The sequence below is a fragment of the Sphaeramia orbicularis genome, chromosome 16 (genome assembly GCF_902148855.1).
Source record: "Sphaeramia orbicularis chromosome 16, fSphaOr1.1, whole genome shotgun sequence".
NCBI lineage: Eukaryota > Metazoa > Chordata > Actinopteri > Kurtiformes > Apogonidae > Sphaeramia > Sphaeramia orbicularis.
This window is the reverse complement of record NC_043972.1, coordinates 40,315,391-40,339,890: the sequence shown is the minus strand read 5'-3', so window position 1 is coordinate 40,339,890 and position 24,500 is coordinate 40,315,391. Positions and strand designations below refer to the sequence as shown.

The following is a 24,500-nucleotide window of genomic DNA, read 5'->3' as shown; positions in this document are numbered from 1 at the left end:
ATTAGTACCTATTTCTATTATTTAAAAAAAACTTAATTTTCCATTCCAAAAAAGGTGGGATGTTGTGTAAAATGTAAACAAAAACAGAATGTCATCGTAGTGTCTTCGAAATAATCATTGATTACCAGAGGTGTGAGGGAAATAAATAAAGGGCAAACCCTAAATGCAACCTTATGTCACAAACAGGATTAGGATGAACTATGACGTGCATTTTGCATTACAGCTATTGAACCAAAGGCTATTTTAGAATTCAAAAAAGCATCCCCGAAGAATAATACTGATTGTGTTTGGACTGCGGTATATTTCCTTAAATGTTATTAAACGCTCCTTCTTAGAGTAATACATTTATAACCTTGATCCTTGTTAGGAATAATCCATTTTGCTTTGTGAAGTATAGATGCAATCTGGGTTCAAAGGGAGGATGAAAGACTGATCTGTGCTCTGAAATCCAACGCTGGCTGCCGTAATATCCCTGTGGGCTCAAACCTGTAGCATTTTTGACAGAAGGAAAATTAATTCCTATCATGTTCTTAAATCCACAACAATTCATCCTAAGCAGCAAAGTCACTCTGGGAGAAAAAAAAAAACATATAAAGTTAAATGTAAGATGAATTATGCATGTGAGGAGCAAAACTCGATTATACCGTTATTTATCTGATTGACTGGTGCTATGGCAGCGAAGTTCAATTTCTGCTCCTCCGCTCAACACTTCATAGCCTCTTACTCTCTAATCTTTACATTTCAGTAAACAGGGCTGTTTTTTTTTTTTTTTTCTTCGTTCTTCCGGCAGGTTGTATTCTCTAGTGGTCTTGAAAAAGGACAATTATGAAGAACAGTCGATTTTCACTTGAATCACATCAACATTTAAAATATAATGTAAAAAAAAAAATACAGACCTGTGCAAAAGTCTGGGCCATATTTACTTTGGCTGTTTTTGCAGGATTAAAATGTAACACAAAAACAACTAAATTTTGAAAGGTTAAAGTCACTATTTATTGTGACCTTTGACCCCATGACAAGAGGCAGTGCAAACAATTAGAAACATCTGATGTGTTGAATTAACCTGGTCTAAAACATCAGCAAAGAAATGCAATAAATAATAATAATAATGCAATAAATCTCATATATATTTACATATGCAGTGGTACCTTGACTTACGAGTTTAATTCGTTCCCTGACCAAGCTCGTAACTCAATTTGCCCATATACCAAATCAGTTTTCCCCATTGCAATGCATTGAAATGCCATTAATCTGTTCCAGCCCCCCAAAAACACTCCATTTTCACACCTGCCTTATAGTGAACTTATACCAACAAAAGCTCAGCATGTTGTCTGAGATGCAGCCAATAAAAAGAAAAATACTGGAGGACACCTATAGTAGTAGTACCTAGTTTCATCCTGTCAACCCTATTGTTATATATCCTATAGGGCGGCTCTTTTGGCTCTCTCATCCCTCTGCTGCAGCTCCGAGTGGCTTTGGAAAATTAATAATAAGATTTAAATGCATTTTATTTTATTTAGTTCATTAATTTTTTAATATACGTCTAAATTTGAAGGTTATGGTGATGTTAGGTATTACAGGTATTATCTACTGCTGCTCAACAAAGCAGTGTCGCTGTCCAGAGAGGAGGTGCTGAAATGCTGAAAATGAGGAATTTGGCAAAAAAACTGCACAAAAAGCACAAAACATGAGCACAACACAACAGAGATGCTTCCATGTATACCTTTTTGGGGAATTTTGGGAATGTCCTTTTCAGAGAAATGGGGTTAGAGCTGAATAGGTTTTTTTAAACGCATTTACTTGACAGACTTCAATGATCTTGATATGAATGATAATGAATTTATTCTCTATTTATCATCAGAATTAATGGAAAATAAAGACCTAAAGAAATCTAACCTCATATAAATTGAATTTTATTTTTATTTTTTTAAATGTCTTTTATTTTCTTGAGCCAATCAGAAATGAATTTCTCCCTGGGAATAGATAAAATTGATATGTATCTGTATGTGTAACTGAAAAAAATCGAATAGAATTACAGGTAAAATCACTTTTGTTTTCATTTTCCTCAGTTTTAATGGTCCACATTTCATGTCATCTCTTTTGTCATTCTGTGCTTCTCCGCTTCTGTAAACCAAGGTTTTACCCATAATTCTCAAAAAAACTGAAAATAACACTAAGTCAAGTAAGTAAACACAAACTAAAAGTGTTCATCATCAAACACAAATAGATGTGTGCTTGTCAATCTAAAAACTAATGAAAATTTCAACACTACAATAACTGGGCTCCCAACAGGTTTTTATCAATGTTTCTGGTATTAAAAACAAATTAGTGAGTAACATCTTTGGACTGTAAATGACTCTGAATATTGCATGCCTGTCAGTCAAGTAAATAAACACTGTCCAACAACAAACATAATAATAATGTAGAAAATGTTAATTTTTCTCGCCTTAAGCAAACATGTACCATCTCAAAGAGGACATTCGTTGCCACTTTTTTAAACGTTTATGCAAATTAGCTAAAAATGAACAGATTTATTTCCCTAATCCACATGTTTGGGCTGAGGGCTCATGAATATCATAGCTACTAAAGCGTTAAATGGACAAACGGGGCCTGTGACATTGACTTTGACATTGCTCTGCACAGTTCGCAGTTGTTTTATATCCTTGTTAGTACGAATGTCAAGGAGCCTCCCCCTCCTCCTTTTGGCTTCCTCTACTTACACTCGGGGAACTTGCCACACATATTAGAGTGTGGAAGCATTGTCAAATTGCATTTAAGAGCCTATGGATGCCTGAACTATTGCTCTCCAACCTTCCCCCAGATTATTCAATCTCACAGTCCTATTGCTGGCTCAAGATAAGATGGAGAATCCATGCAGTGGAGGCTTATCTGAACTTAGCACACACTCTCAGGAGTATGGGATTTCACTACAAATTCCTCCAGCGCACTTCAGGTATGACCCAATTAATGTGTGAATTCGCCACCTCTCCTTTTCAGCGCCTGCCACATCAATAAATGATAAGAATTTGGAATAAAAGCAGTGTAGGAAGCTTTCATTACAAATATTAGTGTGGCTGTTTTTAAGCAAACGTTTATTCATTTATTGAAGGATCATTTTCAAGGTTTCAAAGCTGGAATTAAAATAAATCTTCTGCCAACTTACTGATTTTGTAATTAAGTTTCATACTGAAAGGCTTATGATTCTGCCACAAAAATGGCATCAAATGCATTTGAAATGGAATTATATTTACTGGCATTAACATAATGGGATCTGGACCTTGAATTTGATGCAAGAGGATGAATTAATTCACATTGAAATGTTTGTGACAATTTATAGGGAGGGTTAGGGTTAATACTAGTACTACTCCTACAAGTACTACAACAACAAACAACTATTAGTGCAAAAAAAAAAAAAAAAAAAGCAGTATACAGTAAAAATGTTACTACTAATTCAATAACAGCTACTACTACAACAACCCACAATGACAACAACTACCTCTACCACTACTACTACTACTACTACTACTACTGCTACTACTACTACTACTACTACTACTACTGCTACTACTACTACTACTACTACTACTACTACTACTGCTACAGTGGTGGCTGCTTGTCTTTCAGAGAGGGGAAGCTCATTGTCGGCTTACATAAAAAAAAAATAAAAAAAAAAGTCAAGTTATTTAAACATAAATTCGGCCCTCCGTTTCTTTTAAGAAAATGGTCAGTGACTTTATCGTACCAACTAAACAAGAAAACGTTGAAATTATGTTAAATTGAAACAAGGAAGTCCAATGAGTGTGTTTTATTTACAGTGCAAGAAATGGACAAGTAATTTCGTAGTGGTTTCTCTCTCGATTTCACAGCAGAATGTGCAACAGTATTAAACTGAACTGTGTCAAGTGAAGGAGTAGATCTGAAAATAGCTGTCAATCAAATGGGATTCAGCCTTTCGACTGATCCTCCAATCAGTATGTGGAAGCCCAGCGTCCAGCCCAGCCAAGCTCCACCCACAGCTCCATTCACCCCCAGAGATGCTGAGCGTCCGGGGGCAGGACAACATCGTGGCATTTATCCAATTACTGTCCAGTTTTGAGGCAATGAAAAAAACTTTTCCACTCAGTCCCATTGAAGTGCATGGACGCTGAGTGTCTACGGGCAAATGCACTGACCATAGATTGTATGAGAAAACAGCGCAGCGGGAATGTATGAGAAGTGAACAGCATCGAGTCCATTGATTTGTGATAAAGCTGATTCTGAACGAACTCGCCTGTGAGATGAACGTGTTCTAACACATTTGTAGTCAATGAAATGTCAACACAACCGTACATATTTAACCATTTAATGTTCGTAATTTTAGGGGAAGCCGAGCTTCCCTTGCAGTCTATGAGAAATCACCTCTGTACTACTACTACTACTACTTATAATAATGATAATAATAATAATAATACTGGTGAATTGATTGAGATTTTGAGGATTTGGATTCTATCGTTGCATATAATATTGGACACTGATTTGATAAAATCTAATTGAAATAATGTAAAATAGTCCAACATCCCAATATCAAAGTTTGAGAACTGTTTAATTACAGATCTTGACATTTATGATTAACTTAAACATCACATATGCTACTACTACTACTACTGCAACATGTTGAATGAAACCTAGTATAAAGCATCAGGAAGTTAATGCAATAAATCTCATTTTGTCTGAAGAAAAGGGTTAAAGACAAACGGAGGTCACACTAAATACCACCACTTTAGTTTATAGAAGCTGTTTTTTTCCCTACAAGTATTACAACAAACAAGTATTACTGCAAAAAATGCTACTAATAATACTGTAATGTTACCAGTGGCCTACATTGATTGAGTTTTCAAGGATTTGGATTCTATCATTGCATATAATATTGGACACTCATTTGATAGTCTTTTTGAAATAATGTAAAATAGTCTAATATCCCAATATCAAAGTTTGAGAACTGTTTAAATGCAGATCTTGACATTTATGAATAACTTAAATATTGCATATACTCCTACTACTGGTACTACTACTACCACCACTACTACCACCACCACTACTACCACTACTACTACTACTACTACTACTACTACTGCTACTACTACTGCAACATGTTGATTGAAACCTAGTATAAAGCATCAGGACATAAATGCGATAAATCTCATATTGTCCAAAAAAAAAAAGGGTTAAAGACATGTTAAATGCAAAGGGAGGTCACACTAAATACTATCACTTTAGTTTATAGAAGCTGTGTTTTCCTGCAAGTATTACAACAATGAGTTGTTCCACGTTGGTGGAACGATCTACCAAGCACTGCCAGAACAGGGGCATCCCTACATATCTTCAAGAAGCTCTTGAAGACCCTGCTCTTCAGAGAACACCTCCTGTCCTAGCACTTTAAACATTCCATTTTAAATGTATTATTATGTTTATTCTGTTGTTTTACTTGGTATTTTTATGTCACTGTTTTTAATTGTACAGCTGTTTTTATGTCTTTTTAATCTATTCTTGTATTTTAGTCTATCATTTTGCATTTTTATTCTCCTGAACGGCACTGTTTTTAATTGTACAGCTGCTTTATGTCTATAAATTTTCTTGTATTTTATTCTTTTATTTTGGTTTTTCCTCTGTACGTCGCTTTGGAAAAAAGCATCCACCAAATGCATAAATGTAACAACAACTATTACTGCAAAAACTACTGTTAATAAAACAGCCTCTACTTCAACAACTCATCACAACAACGACAACAACTAGTACTACTCCTTCTATTGCTAGTGGCCTACATGTGTTGAGTTTTCAAAGATTTGGCTTCTATTACTGCATAAAATTTTGGACATTGATTTGATGAAGTCTAATTGAAAGTTTAAGAACTGTAATAGGAAATTCTCACATTTACAATTAACTTAAAACCTCACATATACTACTACTACTACTACAACTGTTATTATTATTAGGCAAAGAGCATAAAATACAAATACAGTATAAAGCATGACCTAAGATTTATATATAATGAAATCCTTTTGATAAATGTAAGTTTAGTCATGTAAAAGATGTCACATGACTATGCTTAGTGACTCATCGACAACATATATTCAGAGAAGTGTGGGTATGTGTGACTTAAAGGTCCCGTATTATGCTATTTTTCAGTTACATCATATAGGTCTCAGAAGCCCAAAAACATAGTATTTATGTTTGTTCGCCCCAAAATCATCCTTTGTTCGGAGTTTCAGCGGTCGAAAAAGTCCCTCTCACCAGCCCTCCTCAGAACAGTCTGTTTCTGGGCCTGCTTCCGGGTATGCAAATGAACGCATCTGTCCACGCCCACTCCCCCTCCCCTCTCTGGGAGAGGACGCGGCTTCCGCTAGCGGTACTACGCGCTAATGTTGACTGAAGCCATGGCTCTCTCGTCTACAATACACATGTCTCAGACAGAACGTCTCTCCAAACACTGGCTTTCTTTGCCTTGAGGCGTGATTGAGCCCCGACGGAAAACGGCGGTGTTGTGTCGGGTTCGTGGACCTGACACGGAAAGACGCCTGCCGCCACTAATGCAGGCAGCTACTAACAAGCTTGATGCTAACTGTACTGATGCCAACCACAAAAGGCCCGTGTTCAAAGGAGTTCTGTTGAATGTCTCTGGATATTATCAGCTCTTGCATGTTAACGGGGACGCAAACGTTAGCAGCAGTAACCGAGCTATGTTAGCTGCCATGCTAACGTTAGACGTACACATCAACACCCACCAGCTTATCCGTAATGTAGGGTTATGCAGTAAAGATACAAAAAAATGAGAAGAACTTACATCTCCCACAGTTGTACTTGGGTCACGAAGCGTTGGTACTGCGTCCTTCTGGATTCGGAGTCTTTGTGCTAAGCCGCAGCTGTATGGGCCCATGTTAAAAAAACACTCGTCCGTGAAATGCCGGGCACACACATACAAGCGTTTGGGAATGTTGTTTGGTCCATGACCATCACAGATAGAATCCAGACACTTTTTACGGAGAGGCTCGGAAGTGGGGAGCAAAAATAAACTATGGTGTTGGTGTGTGCAGCCAACAACACCACAACTTGCGTGTCTCGCCTTCGCCATGTTTGTTGTCCAAGAGGTACTTTGCCAGGGCGGGGCTCGCTTTGCCAGGGTGGGGGCACAGTCAGGGGGAGGAGTTAAATCCGCTTATGTCGTCATAAACGGAGCCAACTCAAACTCGGCCGTTTGAGCAGGCATTTTGACAAACTGTGGTGTAGCAAGGCAGGGAGGAAACAGACAGTTTTCAAATTCCAACCTCATAAGGCTACTGCAACACACACTACTATAAGAAAACTGTCACAAAGTGAGATTTGCATAATACGGGACCTTTAAATTATGACTCTTGGGTAAAAGTTTGCATTGATGCACCTCAAAAACTATTTAGACAAACTGGATCCATAAAACCTTTGGGACTAATATAAGTGGTAGAAATTGTAAATCCTAATGCTTCCCTCCACCTTGCATAGACTTTACTGTATAATCACTAGCTTAGAACATCCAGGTCAATTGTTCTCTCCAATTATGGATTTTTCCCACCCTCTGAGACATGTTAAACAAAGTGCTACTAAAGACTTGGCCAGACCATCTTGGATGTTTTTCTGCACAGTGCGATCATTATTGACATTAGTGCTAATCTGGGGGCAAATGCCAAAGCAGCTGTCTGGAATAAAAAGGGAAAGGATTACTGGCACTAAAAGGGGCCCAGAGCTTGGACAAAAAAATGCCGTGACTGATGGTCAGAGGCTGAACTAAACCCAACACTTACTAATTAGCTAAAATACATACTCTTTGGGTCCAAAATTGAAACAATGACAACTACAGTGTTTCTGACTCCACCATATGCCCAGTGAAAGGATTAGAATTTGCTGAAGGAAAAAAAAAAACTAAATAGACACTAGTGGGTGTGGTTTATTCTTTGTTTTAACTTAATTAAATAAACTGTTAACCTATAAAGACCCAGTGCTACTTTTGTGTCAGTTCCCAAATGAATTTTTCTCTAGGTTTAGCCTTTGTTAAGTGATTTATCACCATTTATTATAATATTATCCTCTATATTTTGCATTTTTCACTGTAAATCATGTATGTTCCTTTATTTAATTCAGATGTTCATGAGAAGTCAGAATTAATTCAAAGGATATAATATCAAAACAGAGAAAACTGAATAAAAAATGAGTTTTTCTACAAAGATATCAATAACTGAACATGCAAACAAGTGTCTCCATCCACTGTCATTTACCAAACTCCACAGGTTTTAGTGGTGAATCAATGTTGTAGAAGATGACGGTGTTTCCATATTTCTACGTTTACTACGATCAAATAAATGTTTGTAAAAGCTCAGAGGAAAGTTGAGGGTTATTACATAAAAATAGAGAAAACTGAAGAAAAAGTGACTTGTCCAGTAAAATTACTCTCAATATTTTGTATTGTTCAATGTAAATCATGTACTTTCTTGTATTTAATGTCCTATATGTAATTTTGATATTCACAAAAACTAAGTAAATTTAAAGGTTATTATATCAAAACAGAGAAAACTGAACAAAGTGACTTTCGGCAAAATCTGTCATTAACTGAACATAAAACAAGTGTCTCCATCCATTGTCATTGATCCATTTCCATGGGTTTTACTGGTGAATCAGTGTTGCAGAAGATAACAGTATTTCCACGTTCACTACGGAGCCTCTGAACGTCCAAATGGGTCATATCTGATGACCATGAAAAGACGACAAACTGTATTTTACACCAATTATTCAAATGTATTGATAGGATTAGTGGATCAGCAGGTATTAAAGAGTTTAAATGATGTTGGTCATTAGTGGATGTTTGTGTCGTTATGGGTTAATAACGTTGTGCAATGTATTATTGTCATATAGTTTTGACTCTTATATTCCAAAGAGGCTTCACAGAATTACTTTATTTTCTGCTTTTTTGTAACTGTAGTCCTTTTAATGAAGCCTCTTCGAAGCAGAAATGTGCTAATCAAGTGTCTCCATCCGCTGTCATTGATCCAACTCCAGGGGTTTTACTGGTGAATCAATGTTGTTGAAGATGACGGTGTTTCCATGTTTCTACGTTTACTACAATCATATAGATGTTCATAAAAGCTCAGAGGAAAGTTGAGGGTTATTACATCAAAAATAGAGAAAACTGAAGAAAACAATGACTATTTCGGCAAAATATATCATTAACTGAAGATAAAACAAGTGTGTCCGTCCACTGTCATTGATTAAACTCCATGGGTTTTACTGGTGAATCAATGTTGTAGAAGATGACGGTGTTTCCACGTTCACTACAGAGCCTCTGAACGTCCAAATGGGTCATATCTGATAACCATGAAAAAACGACAAACTGTATTTTACATCAATTATTTACATGTATTGATAGGATTAGTGGATCAATAGGTTCTAAACAGTTTAGATCAGTAGATGTTCTTGGTCGCCAGTGGATGTTTGGGTCTTTATGGGTTAATCAGATAGAGATCTTCTGTTGCCATGACTGTTTGATGCCTCTTTTGTCCCTGTATTCACATTCATAATCTCGACTGATTCCCATCATGCACCTGGCAAGAACTTGGACAGACCTGCATGTGCATAACTTTCACTTTTACCAGCGTCTCATTTCCATTGAAATGTCTTTTTTTTTTTTTTTTTTTAGGAATTATGGAGGCAGGCCAGTAGAAGTTGATGCCTCCGACGCCTTTCAGCAAGTACAGGTGTGTGTGTGTGTGTGTGTTTGCGCCTACAGATGGAAGCCAGTCTAGATGCAGCTAGTATCTTGAGTAACAATCAATGCCAAGCAGAGGAGAAGAGCACAAAAGAATTAGACAGCCAAAGGAAATGAACCAAATTCAATTTCAGCCCAGGTCGCTCAAACTGTCTGCCACATAAAGCCAAGACTTATTATGAGATGGGCACCAATGTCATTATTATTCAGACCTGATGAGGCGCCCTCTGTTTAATGGAACCTTTCAATTTACTTCACCTAACAACAGTCCTTTGCAGTATAAAAGCTGGTTCGCCTCAGTATTTTGATCACCCGCAATTTGAAAAGAGTGACGGGTGCATAAAGTGAGTATTCAAGTGATCTCGTGAGGTGCGTGCAGATGACGGTTATTGATTTATTTAGATAAGGAATATTGCGGATTTCAAAGACCCCTATGTGTTACTTGTATGCTAAGGAGCCTGAATAAGTAAAGTGATGAGTCACTTGGCTGCCATAGAATCAGGAAATTGGTTTGTCGCGGTTTAACAAAAGACTCGTCTGTGGCATATAATTGCTTCAGACCTGCAACTTTTACTACACACTCGCACACACGCAACAGAAAAAAACACACACACGCAAGAAATATAGGCTGAAATTCAAGGCCCATACACGGTTGTTTGATGACTTGAAAGGTGGCGTAATTCAGAGCGGTTCTGATAACGTGATGAGAGAGCGCGACGAGTGTTTTGATAGACTGAGGATCTTTGTACAAAAGCCTGATAAAATTTCAAATGGCTCGTCAACAAAGGCTGGCGTCAAATCTTCTCACCATAAAGCCTGTGATTTTAATCAGGTACCATCCAATTAAGGATGTGCACAGACTAAACATCTGGAGAACAGTTGTTAGCAGTTACCTAGAGTGGAGTTGGATCACCCTTTTATCATTATTTTCTCTTAACATACTGTATACGCTGACACTAAAAAAAAAAAAAAAACGGGCTAATTGTCATCAACAACATATATCACTTGTTGTGTAGTCATTAAAATCACCTCCTTGGATGTAAAATATGAGACTTCAAATTACCATTAATTCCAGCAGCTCAGTAACTGCTCTTCTTCTATAGTTTTCCCTTTGAGCCTGCAGACTCAATTCGCATGCATCATTCTTTCCTTCTGTTCTGCTTCAAAGCATTTCAATAAAGTCTCTAAAAGAATTCTGCTCCCAGTTCTTGTTCTATGAGTACCAATATTCCACGAGGTAATAATGTTGGGCTTTTTTTTTTGTTTTATTGGTTCACAAGCATCTACTTTTCCAGGGTTGCAGAAACAATCGATTAAAACCGCCAGAAGCTGAAAACATGCCTGAGATTTAGTCGTTTTGCAAATAATTAAAGCACGTAAGAAAGTCCGAGCACTTCAAATCTAATTTTAGTGTAATCATAAATAAGAAAATAAAGGAGTTCATAGATTTCTGTTCATATAGTCTATAGACCAGGGGCTTCAAAGTTATTTAAGTCCAGGGGCCACATTTAGCTCAATATGATCTGAAGTGGGCTGGACCAGTAAAAACTGAAAAAGGTCAAATTACATTATGAAAGTATCTATAAAATTTTCTGCTGCTTATGACTAGAATACGTTTCAACGATCCTTAAAATACACCTCATTCATAAAAATTATAGTATAGAAATTTCACCACAATTCCGCTACATGTGTCCATGTCTCCAAATGTGACTGTGCTGACTACAGTTTACTACAGGTAATACACTGACTTATACACCTGTTACACAAAATACCAACAGACATGAATGAAATGGAGGTGTTGCCATTGTTTTCTATTCTCTTTGTTTTCCCTGTCCACACATTCATATAAATTTTGAGCACCATCTTAGAGAAAAAAACCAAAAAAAATCTATCTTTTCAGTGACCTAAAACACCATTTGTGTGAACACAAGAGGCCCCAGCATAGAGATAAATGTTTATTTGGAAAAATATCTATATTAATTTGGCCATAGAATTAACCTGTGCAACGGGGTTCATGACTTTTCTCAACAGCGATTTCTCAATATAAAATTAGAAAGAGTTTCAGTCTTCCACCAACTATGGTACATATTACTGTGGAAAAAGACTCAAGAAATCTGAGGAAATCTCAGTGTGTAAAGGACAAGGTTGGAAACCACTGAATGTGTATGAACTTTGAACTGTCCTACTGTGACCGGCAGTATTTCTCTACGTTGTGTTTCTTTGTGTTGTGATGCGAGATGGACCCACAGGACACGACGTGGAGATTGGAGGAGCAATGGACGCTCACACTCCGTTTATTTCCTGACAAAATTGAAATCAAACTAGTCAGTCCGACTACGGTCCAGCCCCAAACTATAATGAAAAGACACCGATTAGCATGCTCTCAACACATGCACTCCATTCACCCATCAAACATACACAATCATCAGTACGGACACATCATCCACTCGAACAGCACACAGACAACAATATAGATAAAATTAAATGCTAAAAAAAAAAGAACATAAAATCACGTAATAATGCACGATGACAATAGATTAAAACAGATGGCCTACCTCTTCCCGCAACAAGACATTTCAAAAGGGAAGAGGAAGGGGAGGACCCCAACTTTATATTGGGGTACCCCTGGAAGTAAATGAAAAAGACCGGACATAAACCAACGAAGAAGAGGGCGGAGGACCAGCAAAACACAGGACTACAACTAAAACAATGTCAGGTAACACACTTAAATTAAAAGAATAAGCAAAATAATTACAAAAATAACAATATAATTCAAATCAATAAACTTCTATTTAACAAAAGATCCTGCAACACAAGGGGGTGCTACCTCCCAATTTATCAGGATTTAATAGTGCTGTTATAACTATGTTACACTACTACTGTGATGAATACGGGGCTCCAGAGAACTTTGGAAAACTGCCATCACTTGATCTTCCACAGTACCTGAAACTGCATTAGGCACAGCTGAAGGCACTATATCAATACTGAACTTATCTCAGATGGAGGGAAAGACAGTGGATGAGTCCAAGTTTAAAAATTAAAATAAATAACAGTCAAAACACAGTAATTTCCCATCAGAGAAAGAACTGTAATTGATTGCCATTCCAACATTTATTTCAATATAAAGTAGCTTCTTGTTTTGGATAATCCCTTATGGTCCAACTAAAGCAAAAATGAATTTAAAAGTTAAAATGTGGATCATTTAGCAACACTAATCTGTCATATTGTCTCTAAAATGTCCCGTCAGAGAGCTTTCGAATACCGTGTTTTGACCCATAAATAATTAAATAAATAAATAAGAATAAAACATATCCAGACGTTAAGAGCCAACTTGCAGTATATGTATCGCGTACAGTTCTATCTGTGATGGTATGGGGGCACACAAGTGCCAGATTGGGGGCGATTGAGAATGTGCATAAGTACAGCAAGTACTATTCTGTTTCCAAATGATTTAAATAATAAATGAAAGGATAGTTCAGGGGTGTCAAACTCGTTTTAGTTCAGGGTCCACATTCAGCCCAATTTTACCTCAAGTGGGCCAAACCAGTAACATGATCACAGTGAAAAAAGTAAAATTCCATTATGATCAGGTTTACGTCTGCAAAGTTTCCTTAAAAATCTGACTAACATGAACAATTTGAATTGTCTTAAGAAAAACAAGTGTAATTTTAACAATATTATGCCTCGTTTTATCAGTTTATCATTTACATATGTGCATTACGATCGCAGAAAACATTTAGTAACAGGCAGAATATTGGTAAAATTGCATTTACTTTTCTTAAGACATTTCTGTTTGTTCAGGTTATTCACATTTTTTTTTTTTTGTAAAAGTATAGTTTGGCATTGTAAACATTTTCATGTAATTATACTTTTTTATACCAAATAAAGAGAAAATTTAAGGTTGTTATTATTTATAGGTTATTATGATAATATTTTACTGGTTCTGACCCACTTGAAATCTCATTGGACTGTATGTGTCTGTATGTGGAACTTGAATGAAAAGGATTTTGACACCATGGATTGTTAATATCTTCAGTGTAAATTTTGCATTTTAATAAATCATCCCACGGGCAGGATTGGACCCTTTGGCGGGCTGGATTTGGCCCCCGGGCTCGATGTTTGACACCTGTGGGATAGATGATATAGGACAGTTATAAACATGTCTGTGTCACAGTGTGTTATAGGCCACAAAAGCCACATTTGTATATTTTTTAAAAATACACGTTAACTGGTCGGTAAATATTTAGTTTTTACTTTTGTTCAGGGTTAGGTATTTACTCGATATTAACCAGGTACTGGTTTGGTATTATATCCTCCTGAGACCCAGCAATGTATTTTTGTCCTCTGTAGGGGACAAGAGCTTCACAGCTTTACTTACAAAAAAAAAAAATCCTGTCCACTGCAAAGGACATTCCATTAAAAATAAATAAAAAATTGGATCTGAAAAACTGTTGCATTGAGCTTTTTCCAATCAAGACAATTAATTAATGTAAAAAAGCCAAAACATTTACTTTCCTGGGTCTCAGGAGGATAAATTGTGTCTAGTCCTCTCTGCTATTTACACGTCTTTTTCTGTATGTATATTTTGTGCGATACTGTATGCTTTCCTCCTAATTTTGTGATATTTACAAAGAATTAGACATGATTAAAAACCAGTGCAGAAAAACAAACTTCAACACATCTGGTTGGACTTCTGCCTCTATCTGTGCATGTATTTACCCTGTAGTCCAAACACATCTCGTTCAGTGGTTGCCAGTTTATTTTCACTTAATTTGACTTCATAATGCAACATATTTTTCTTCATTAAATATTGTCTTTATCTGAGAACAACAGACAGAACAGCTGCTTTAAAAAAAAAAAGCACAAAAAAAAAAATCCACAGACTGTAATCCACATTAATATTTATAGCACTGCTCAAAAAAGCCTCACTCCATCAAAATTAAAAGATGATTTGAAGGGAAATCGAAATTGGCATGTTTTCCTGTAAAATGTACCACGCTGTAGATAGTGTAAATGTTCATTTTCCACGAACTGCCAGTAATATGTTTTATGGTGCCAGGAATAATTACACTTGTTCCAACTGATTAATCATGTAACTTACTTAAAACTAGAAGTGAACTGTGAGAACACAGTCCACTGCCCAGGCCAACTGTCCACTCATGTCTATTATTAAACCACAAACAAACCACTAATTATGTTTTTTTTATCCTTTTTCTCAGATGCTGTCAGGACGTGGTTAAATCAACTATTATTACAGTGACATAAGTTTTCCATCCATCACCCCTTTTTTATGTATCTGCCCCAAAATGTCATGGTTTTGTCCTCGGCCCATGTCTTACTCTTCCACCAAGTGTCATGACAATTTTTCACAATCATACTCTGAAGGCCTCCTGCCTCAAGTCCACTTCCTAGCTTGTTGCTAGATCTGGTGTGATCCTATCAGGGAGACTGGTCCACACCAGTAGAAATGATCAAATGTGAACTTAAATGCAGTGAAAGTGTTAAATGTGTCAGTCATTGGCTACAGTGGTATATATTCTGGTGTCATTGGAGAATGAAGGATCTGCTGTTTGGTTCAGTCCTGCAGATCCTTTTCTGGTCTTTCATGATGTTATGACAGAGGAGATATTGTTCAGGTTAGGTTCTGGCTTTCTCTGTGTGTATGCACAATAGGAATGAAATTTGAATATAGACCTGAATATACAGAATAAAACTTGAGTATATGCAGTGAAAGTCAGGTGGTGGTGGTGGGAAATGGCTGCTGTGGCGAGCTCCTGCAAGATGGAAGGTGTGTTCCATTCAATAATAATATTTGTCTGATAAGCAGGAACTGCCTGGTACTGGATATTTACTACATTCAGTCTTCAACGATGAAACAGTGAATGCATTTCTTCATCGGTAGAGCAATACAGAAATGCATTTCCATTACTATTACTATTCTGACCGTACTGCATTCACCTTCATGCAGCAACATGTGTACATGTGTACTATGGACACAATATCACACACTTGTAAAACTCAAGAATGTATATACAACATAGAATATATATATATATATATATATATATATATATATATATATATATATATAAAATACATTGAGGACAGAACATCAATGGATGTCAGCCAAAGTACCCAGTCTGGAGGCAGACTCATTTTTCATTAAGATTAACTGTGTAGCGGGGGCGGCCTATCTTTCTATGCCTCCAGCTGACACTTGTCCCCCTCCTACAGCAGACTTTTGTGTGTGTGTCTGCACATGTTTGTGTGTATGTGCAAGTGTACCTACGTATGTGTGTTTGCTTTTGTGTGTGTTCTTGTGTGTGTGTTTCTATGCTATCAAACAATGAGAGTGTTATCAGAAATTGCCAAAGGCATGTGAGCGAATCAGAGGGGAATACAGACCCAAAATCAGCATGTTTCCAAGGGAACAAAGAGTTTCTACTCTGAGCCAAAATATACGGAGGGAATCATGTTCTTTTGACCTGTTTTCACTAATGAAATGCCAGTGTTACCGGTACAGAGAATCTGAAGTTCTATCTACAGACACATTGTCATGTACAAGTAATGACTACTTAACCATTTTATAAAAGCCAGTACCTGCTGTCACTGTGACATGCTCTCTTTGTTCCATATATTGTACAATGAAAGTATTGCAACAAATTTTATCACGTGAAACATCAGTTAAAATGTTCTCTCCTGTGCAATGTTAAAGCCACAGGAAGTTATTTTATTTGTTTTTGTATGTGTGAGTTAGGTGCTCTTTGTCAGTTCATCAGTTGGGCTACTGATCAGTGGACAAACAGTGCGTCATTGACAATTAATATCTGTAAAACTCATCTACAGTTTTTTATAAAGAACAAGTTAATGAATACGCAGTTAGAAGAGCATTCCCAACATCTGAACTTGAATATCAAAATGCCACAAGACGGGTTGTAAAAATGTTCCATAGATGACATATACACGAACACTTGGCAATTAATTATGCAGCACAGCTAGTTGTGTTTTAGACGCACCATCTTTGGTACAGTTTCAACAGAAATGACCTCTGGGTAATATCTTTCAAATGCAAAACTACCATAACTTCATTCCATTCCATTGCTCTTATATAACATTACAAGTCTTTTTTGGTTTAAAAACTTTGCATGACCTCCTCTATTTTTGAGAACAGTCTCTTCAGCATGGAAAATAACAGGGTTATAGACATTTGTAGAGATATGCTTTGCTATTCTTCAGAGAAAATATTACATGTCTTGTCAGTCTTTAATTTGGTATATCCACAGGCATTTCATGATGTCATCTATAAATGTCATCTCCACCTTTGCACTCATGCTACCAAATATGATCACACATCCATCTCTGTATTAACTCATGCCTGACAAAAAAAACAAAAAACATTGTCTTAATGTTTATTATATTATTTTCCCCAAAAAATGAATCTTTCTGAAGAAAAAATGTGGGTTCATCTTGGACCCAAAATAAACCCCCATTTCACCCACAAAGACCCAAACATCTACCTTTAACCAAAACCATCCTGTCGATCCCCTAATTCTATCAATATATGTAAATAATTGGTGTACAATGCAGTTTGTCTTTTCATAGTCATCAGATATGACCCATTTGGACGTTCAGAGGCTCTGTAGTTACCATGGAAACACCGTGATCTTCTACAACATTGATTCACCAGTAAAACCCATGGAGTTGGATTAATGACAGTGGATGGAGACACTTGTATTTACATTGTTATTGATATCTTTGCTGAAAAAGTGACTTTTTCTTCAGTTTTCTCTGTTTTTACTGTAATAACCCTAAACTTCACTCTGATCTGATACATATGGTGGCCCAGAGGTGCAACAGGCCAAAAAATTATCCACTAGACGAAAAAAATTATCTACTACAAAAAAAAAAGAGAGAACAGCCCAAAAAAATTATCCACTATAAGGAAAAAAAAAGGGGAGAACAGCCTAAAAAAATTATCCACTAGACAAAAAAATTATCTACTGCAAGAAAAAACAGAGAACAGCCCAAAAAAATTATCCACTATAAGAAAAAAAAGAGAACAGCCCAAAAAAATTATCCACTATAAGAAAAAAAAAGAGAACAGCCTAAAAAAATTATCCACTAGATGAAAAAAAAAATCCCCTATAAGAAAGAAAAGAGACCAGCCAAAAAAATTATCCACTAAAAGAAAAAAAAGAGAACAGGCAAAAAAAAAGTATCTACTAGCCCAAAAAATTATTCACTATAAGAAAAAAAAAGAACAGGTGAAAAAATTATCTACTATGAGAAAAAAAAGAGAGCAGCCCAAAAAAATATCCACTATAAGAAAAAAAAAAATATCATCCACCTTTTCAATTACGGGGGCGCTGTTTTCCCGAAAGGTGCCTTGCTTTAAAATTAAGGCCACCACAAAAAATAAAAGGATAGGCTGAAAAATTTTAAGGCTTTCGGCTAATGTGGCTAATGCTAAGGAAGTACCCCACCGGAAGTGGAGGTCGTGCGCTAAAAAATAAAGTTATTTTAAAATATAGATATTTACATTAATATAGTTTGCAAAGCAGTTAAATGATTAAATACGGTTCCAGTGTCTGCTCAAGGTTAGGCATGGGCGTTAAATGGTTAAGGTTAGGGTTAGGGTATGGTTGGGGTTAGTTTTCAGTGGTAAATGGCCCTTGTGTGCACTGTGTGAAGGTTCGTTGCTAAGCTAATGCTAACGCGAAAAGTTGACGGCAACTTTGTGAACTACCAGTGCGAATAAACAATTGTGTGATTACGGTGTTGAATTGTTCAACTGCCTGACATTCAATATCATTTTTTATGAATATTCGTTACAAGAAGTTCTAAAATTATTTTATTTTGAGAGGAGGAGAAGAGGAGCTTCCTGTGGAGCTCCACTATCATGGCATCGCCCATTTGTTGAGAGACAGCGAGTGCATATTGCGGCACCGACACCTAGTGCCGTGGCACCACGGTTGATTCCGCGAGGTGCCGTGGCACCTCGGCTGGTGCCGCGACGTACCGCGGTACCACGGCTCGGTGCCAACCACTTGCCGTGGCACCGCGGTACCACGGCTCGGTGCCAGGTACCCCAGCACGGCACCGCGTACCATGGCTCGGTACCACAGCTCAGCTCGTTGCCAGGTGCCGAGGCACTGCGGTACCACAGCACACATCTTTATCTCCACAAAATGTCCTTCTTGATCTAGTGTTAGTGAAGACACTCCGTTTGAGTTGAGGAGGAGAGGTCTACCTGCAAACAAATGGGCAATGCCATGATAGTGAAGCTCCACAGGAAGCTCCTCTTCTCCTCCTCTCAAAATAAAATAACACAAAGTTGCCGTCAACTTTTCGCGTTAGCATTAGCTTAGCAACGAACCTTCACACAGTGCACACAAGGGCCATTTACCACTGAAAACTAACCCTAACCCTAACCTTAACCATTTAACGCCCATGCCTAACCTTGAGCAGACACTGGAACCGTATTTAATCATTTAACTGCTTTGCAAACTATATTAATGTAAATATCTATATTTTAAAATAACTTTATTTTTTAGCGCACGACCTCCACTTCCGGTGGGGTACTTCCTTAGCATTAGCCACATTAGCCGAAAGCCTTAAAATTTTTCAGCCTATCCTTTTATTTTTGTGGTGGCCTTAATTTTAAGCAAGGCACCTTTCGGGTAAACAGCGCCCCCGTAATTGAAAGGTGGATGATGTTTTTTTTTTTTCTTATAGTGGATATTTTTTTGGGCTGCTCTCTTTTTTTTCTCATAGTAGATAATTTTTTTCACCTGTTCTTTTTTTTTTCTTATAGTGAATAATTTTTTGGGCTAGTAGATAATTTTTTTTTGCCTGTTCTCTTTTTTTTTCTTTTAGTGAATAATTTTTTTGGCTGGTCTCTTTTTTTTTCTTATAGGGGATTTTTTTTTTCATCTAGTGGATAATTTTTTTTTAGGCTGCTCTCTTTTTTTTCTTACAGTGGATACTTTTTTTGGGGCTGTTCTCTTTTTTTTTTTTCTTGTAGTAGATAATTTTTTTCATCTAGTGGATAATTTTTTTAGGCTGTTCTCTTTTTTTTCTGTTAGTAGGTAATTTTTTTCATGTAGTGGATCATTTTTTTAGGCTGTTCTCTTTTTTTTCTTATAGTGGATAATTTTTTGGGGCTGTTCTCTTTTTTTTCTTGTAGTATATAATTTTTTTTCATCTAGTGGATAATTTTTTTAGGCTGTTCTCTTTTTTTTTCTTATAGTGGATAATTTTTTTGGGCTGTTCTCTTTTTTTTCTTGTAGTAGATATTTTTTTTTCATCTAGTGGATAATTTTGTTAGGCTGTTCTCTTTTTTTTTCTTATAGTGGATAATTTTTTTGGGCTGTTCTCTTTTTTTTCTTGTAGTAGATAATTTTTTTCATCTAGTGAATAATTTTTTTAGGCTGTTCTCTTTTTTTTTCTTATAGTGGATAATTTTTTTGGGCTGTTCTCTTTTTTTTCTTGTAGTAGATAATTTTTTTCATCTAGTAGATAATTTTTTTAGGCTGTTCTCTTTTTTTTTTTTTTACTTGTAGTAGATCATTTTTTTCATCTAGTGGATAATTTTTTGGCCTCTTGCACCTCTGGGCCACCGTATATACATGAACAGTAAACTGAATATTGAAAAATACAGGATTGTCACTGAAAAGTCCCAAAATAAAAAGGATAATATTACAATAAATGGTGATAAATCACTTAAGAAATATTTAGAGAAACATTCACTCCCAAAGTCCTTCCCAAAGTTTTCCAGAACTTCTTTATGTTGTCTTCTGTTATTCACAATTATCCTACACGATATTCAAGCTAATTTTATTTTCCGTACTGCCGAACATCTGTCAGTCAGTATTCTCTAAAATATCATGGAGCACATCTTTGGAGTAATCTACGACCTGAACTTCAGTCAACATCTTCTTTATCATTATTTAAAAAGCATCTGAAAAGGACTCTAATTTATTAAAAAAAAAAAAAAAAAAAAAGTAAGGCTGTATATCATTTGATTTGCATTTGATGATTTGTATTTGTTTTTACAATATTTTTATTGGTATTTAGGTTTTACATTACAAACATGAATCAAAACAACATAAACACACATACACACACCACGTTTTAGTTAGTTTTGTAAGCACACAATACAGTTCCAGTTACTTATCGTTCTTTCTTTTAATTATAGTTCATATTTATTTCAGTTTATGAAAATGTTTTGTCAATTCTAGTTTTCGTCATTTCGTTAGTTTTCGTTAACGATAATAACCTTGGCATCAGCTAAAGAACTTTATGGATTCTGTGTTATTTCAGTGTTACGTGGCCCATTGACTATGCAGACTAGGATTACTGTGCATGCAAATGAACATGTTTATTATTTTATTACTGTTATTAACTAGTAAGTGTTACTGTGGCACAGGATTGGAAAAGACAGATGTCACATTTTATTTACTACACATTATCACTGTGATGAAAAGTAATTAGTGGTACAGGTTAACGGAGAATATTGATCTGCATGGTAGCTGAACGTCTCATTTATCATGGGTATTTTGTTAATTACCCTTCTGAAGGCAAGAGACACGCTTATATTTGCAACAATGAGTCTGTTCAGTTCTGTCTGGCTTGCACACTGTACAGATGAATCCTTCCTGTTTTGTATGAATTGGACTGGCTTCTCCTCGGTCAGTGGAGCTAGCACAGAATTTTTATTATCATTATTATTTTTTTTTGCGATAAAATGAGTAGAAGGACGTTGTTTTATTTTGTCCATATTTCCTTCTCAAAAAGCTCATGTCTTCTAAACTATCAGGCCTTAGTTGATCCTTAGTTGACTGAGTAATATAATGTTATACCATAGAAACTTTTTGGAGATTTTCTGCATTTGTCTGCCTTCTTCTGTGGCTTCTATGGTCAAATGAGACAAAAGTAACACAACAAACCCATCAAAACTCCTCTAATTACCTCTGCCAAGAAGGTTGTGTTTTTGTCGGAGTTGGTTTTTCAGTCTGTCTGTTTGTGTGCAAGATAACTCAAAAACTTATTGACGGATTTGGATGAAAATTTCAGGAAATGTTGATACTGGCACAAGGAACAAATGATTAAATTTTGGTGGTGATTGGGGGTGGGGGGAGGCACTGATCTGCCTTGGCGGAGGTCTGTGCTCTACGAGTGCTTTTCTGAAAAGACATGGCAGACCTCCGCCAAGGCAGATCAGTGGCCCCCCCACCCCCGATCACCACCAAAATTTAATTATTTGTTCCTTGTGCCAGTATCAACATTTCCTGAAATTTTCATCCAAATCCGGGGCACTAATCTGCCTTGGCGGGGGTCTGCGATCTCTGAGTGCTTCTAGTTATTATTGTGTTGGTGGTTAGCATGTCTGCCTAACAAGTAGAAGGTTCTGCATTCGATACCCAGTCCAAGTGGGGCCGATCTCAGTTGAGTTTAGACTTAGACAATCTTTATTGATCCACAGGGGAAAATTACTTGGTCACAATAGCTCAGCTGCATACAAAAGGGTGCTTCTATGAAACTGGTCCCTATAAACAGGACAGAGGGGCTAAAAATTTGAACCAGATGTAGACTAATGTTATGAAGCAAGTTTGGAAGCACTTTGGGTCTATTTTAGAAATATTTACTGAGATAAAAGAGAAACTATTTTAAAGAGAAAGCACATTTTTATATTATTTTTAAACAAAAATCCGCATGTAACACGGTAAAAAGGACACGAAAATTATGCGCTACTATTCTCTTCGAATATTTTTTTCTTCTCTCGCAGGTACATTTTGGGAATTGAGCTAATTATGCAAGGCAGAGTGTTTCACAAAAATGACTGCTGTTGCAAAATCACTTGTAATTTATGTGTTTAACTGGACAGGTTCCGTCTGTAACACCAGTGGACATGATGGGTTACACACGAAACCTGGAATGTGGCTTAGATTCATGAAACACCCACATGTCTGGATTAGAAAAACCACTAGGATTTTCACATTTAACACAGTGTCTTAATTTATAACGCTATATAAGACCATTTCAAACCATGTTTCCCAGATCAAACGCACTGACACCTAGGGAGCTTTTCATGTTCCAATTTTGGTCCTGTTTTTGGCCCCAATATTTGATTAAAAATTCATTAATTTTGGGATGGCTCAAAGCAAGAGTATAATTTTTTGCATTTATCTGAGGTCATCATTAGGTACATCCTGGGGGGAAATAGGTCTACATTTCTCTTTTATTATTGGGTCTAAAAAGCTGGTAAAGTGGCAGGTACCAAAGTGAACCCAGTTTCATAGAAGCACCCAAAACACTCTTAAAAAAACTAGCAAAAAGAAAGTGTGAAGAGATAAAAGCAATAAATAGAATATACAAATAAAGCAGAAAAAAAATACAAGATTTGCATATATACAAACAGGAAAATGGAAGTAAATATAAATATACACTATATACATACAGATGTGAAAGTGACTAAGGTGCAGTAATGTGAATGTATGAGTTTACTTCTACTTCTACTGCATTCCCCCACCTTCAAAAAAGTTATATACAGATTAATTCTCCTGTCAGTTACCTTGATGGAAACACTGATGAAAATCTGGAGTTGACCCCTGACCACATTCAATGACAGCTCACTGCTCCGAATGTGCTAATTGCTAATGCTAATACAAGGTGTTGTGTTTATTAGTATGGGTAAAATACATAGACTGCATTTGTCCTATGAGGGTTTTAAAGATAATTAACCTTTTCACCATCACAATTTACTGCCAGAATTAGCAACTGTATGTGTTACTTCAACTCAGAAGTTCAGTCATACTGTACAGCCCTGGACTCACTTCTGTTGCACTTTAGCCACTTTAGCCTAACAGTGAAGTTTACACTTATTAAGAATTGAGAATATTTATTTGTCAGGTGGGTTCACACACATAAACATGCACATGCATCACACACCAAAACTGGTCTTCTGCCTTTAACCCAGCACTAGATCATGCATGCATGCATCACACACTGCAGACGAGGAGCAGTGGAATCACCATATCAGGCACCCGGGGAGCAAATGGGGGTTAAGTGCCTTGCTCAAGGGCACATTAGCCAACAACTCACCACCAGTCTGGGGAATCGAACTGGCAACCCTTCACAAGGCGACTCTGCAGCCATCTAGGCCGTAGCTACCCCTTAGTATATATTTTAAGAGGATTAAATGACTAGGTTATATTTATAATAATAATAACAATAATATTAATAACGAAGTGACTATTGACACAGTACTGTGGCATGAAATATCGGTTTGTCTATTACCAGAGAGCCAGTCAGCGCCCTCATTATATCATGTCTAGACCGTCATGTACATCCCAAGAAGTACCAAGGTGATATGATGAATAAGTCATACTGTGACACAGCAGACACTGAGCTCACTTGGTAATGTGTTGGATTGTTATACAAATAATGTGAGTTCAATTCCTGGTTAGTTTTTATTATTAGTATTTATTTTATTAAGTAGATTTTAAAATGGGGGGCACCGGTAGGTAAATCTGAAATTGATATAAATAAACCCCTGGGACAACTTTCATTGTACAGAATTCCACAGGACCACAGCACTCAACTGACACAGAACTGATAAGTCACACTGCACACAACTATCTAGCATGTAGCTCTGCCCACCTTCTCCAGCTTCTACAGCAAAGAACACCATAAAACAACATATAGAGTATTTAGAACAATAATCTCTATTCTA

General features: G+C 36.6%; 1 long non-coding RNA gene across 1 annotated transcript; it reads left to right on the top strand.

Moving 5' to 3' along the window:
* On the top strand, nucleotides 1-20,548 carry LOC115436449 (uncharacterized). Its single transcript, XR_003937818.1, has 3 exons — nucleotides 1-90; nucleotides 18,402-18,407; nucleotides 20,536-20,548. It is a non-coding gene; the product is annotated as an uncharacterized LOC115436449 (long non-coding RNA).
* The last annotated feature ends 3,952 nt before the right edge of the window (nucleotides 20,549-24,500 follow it).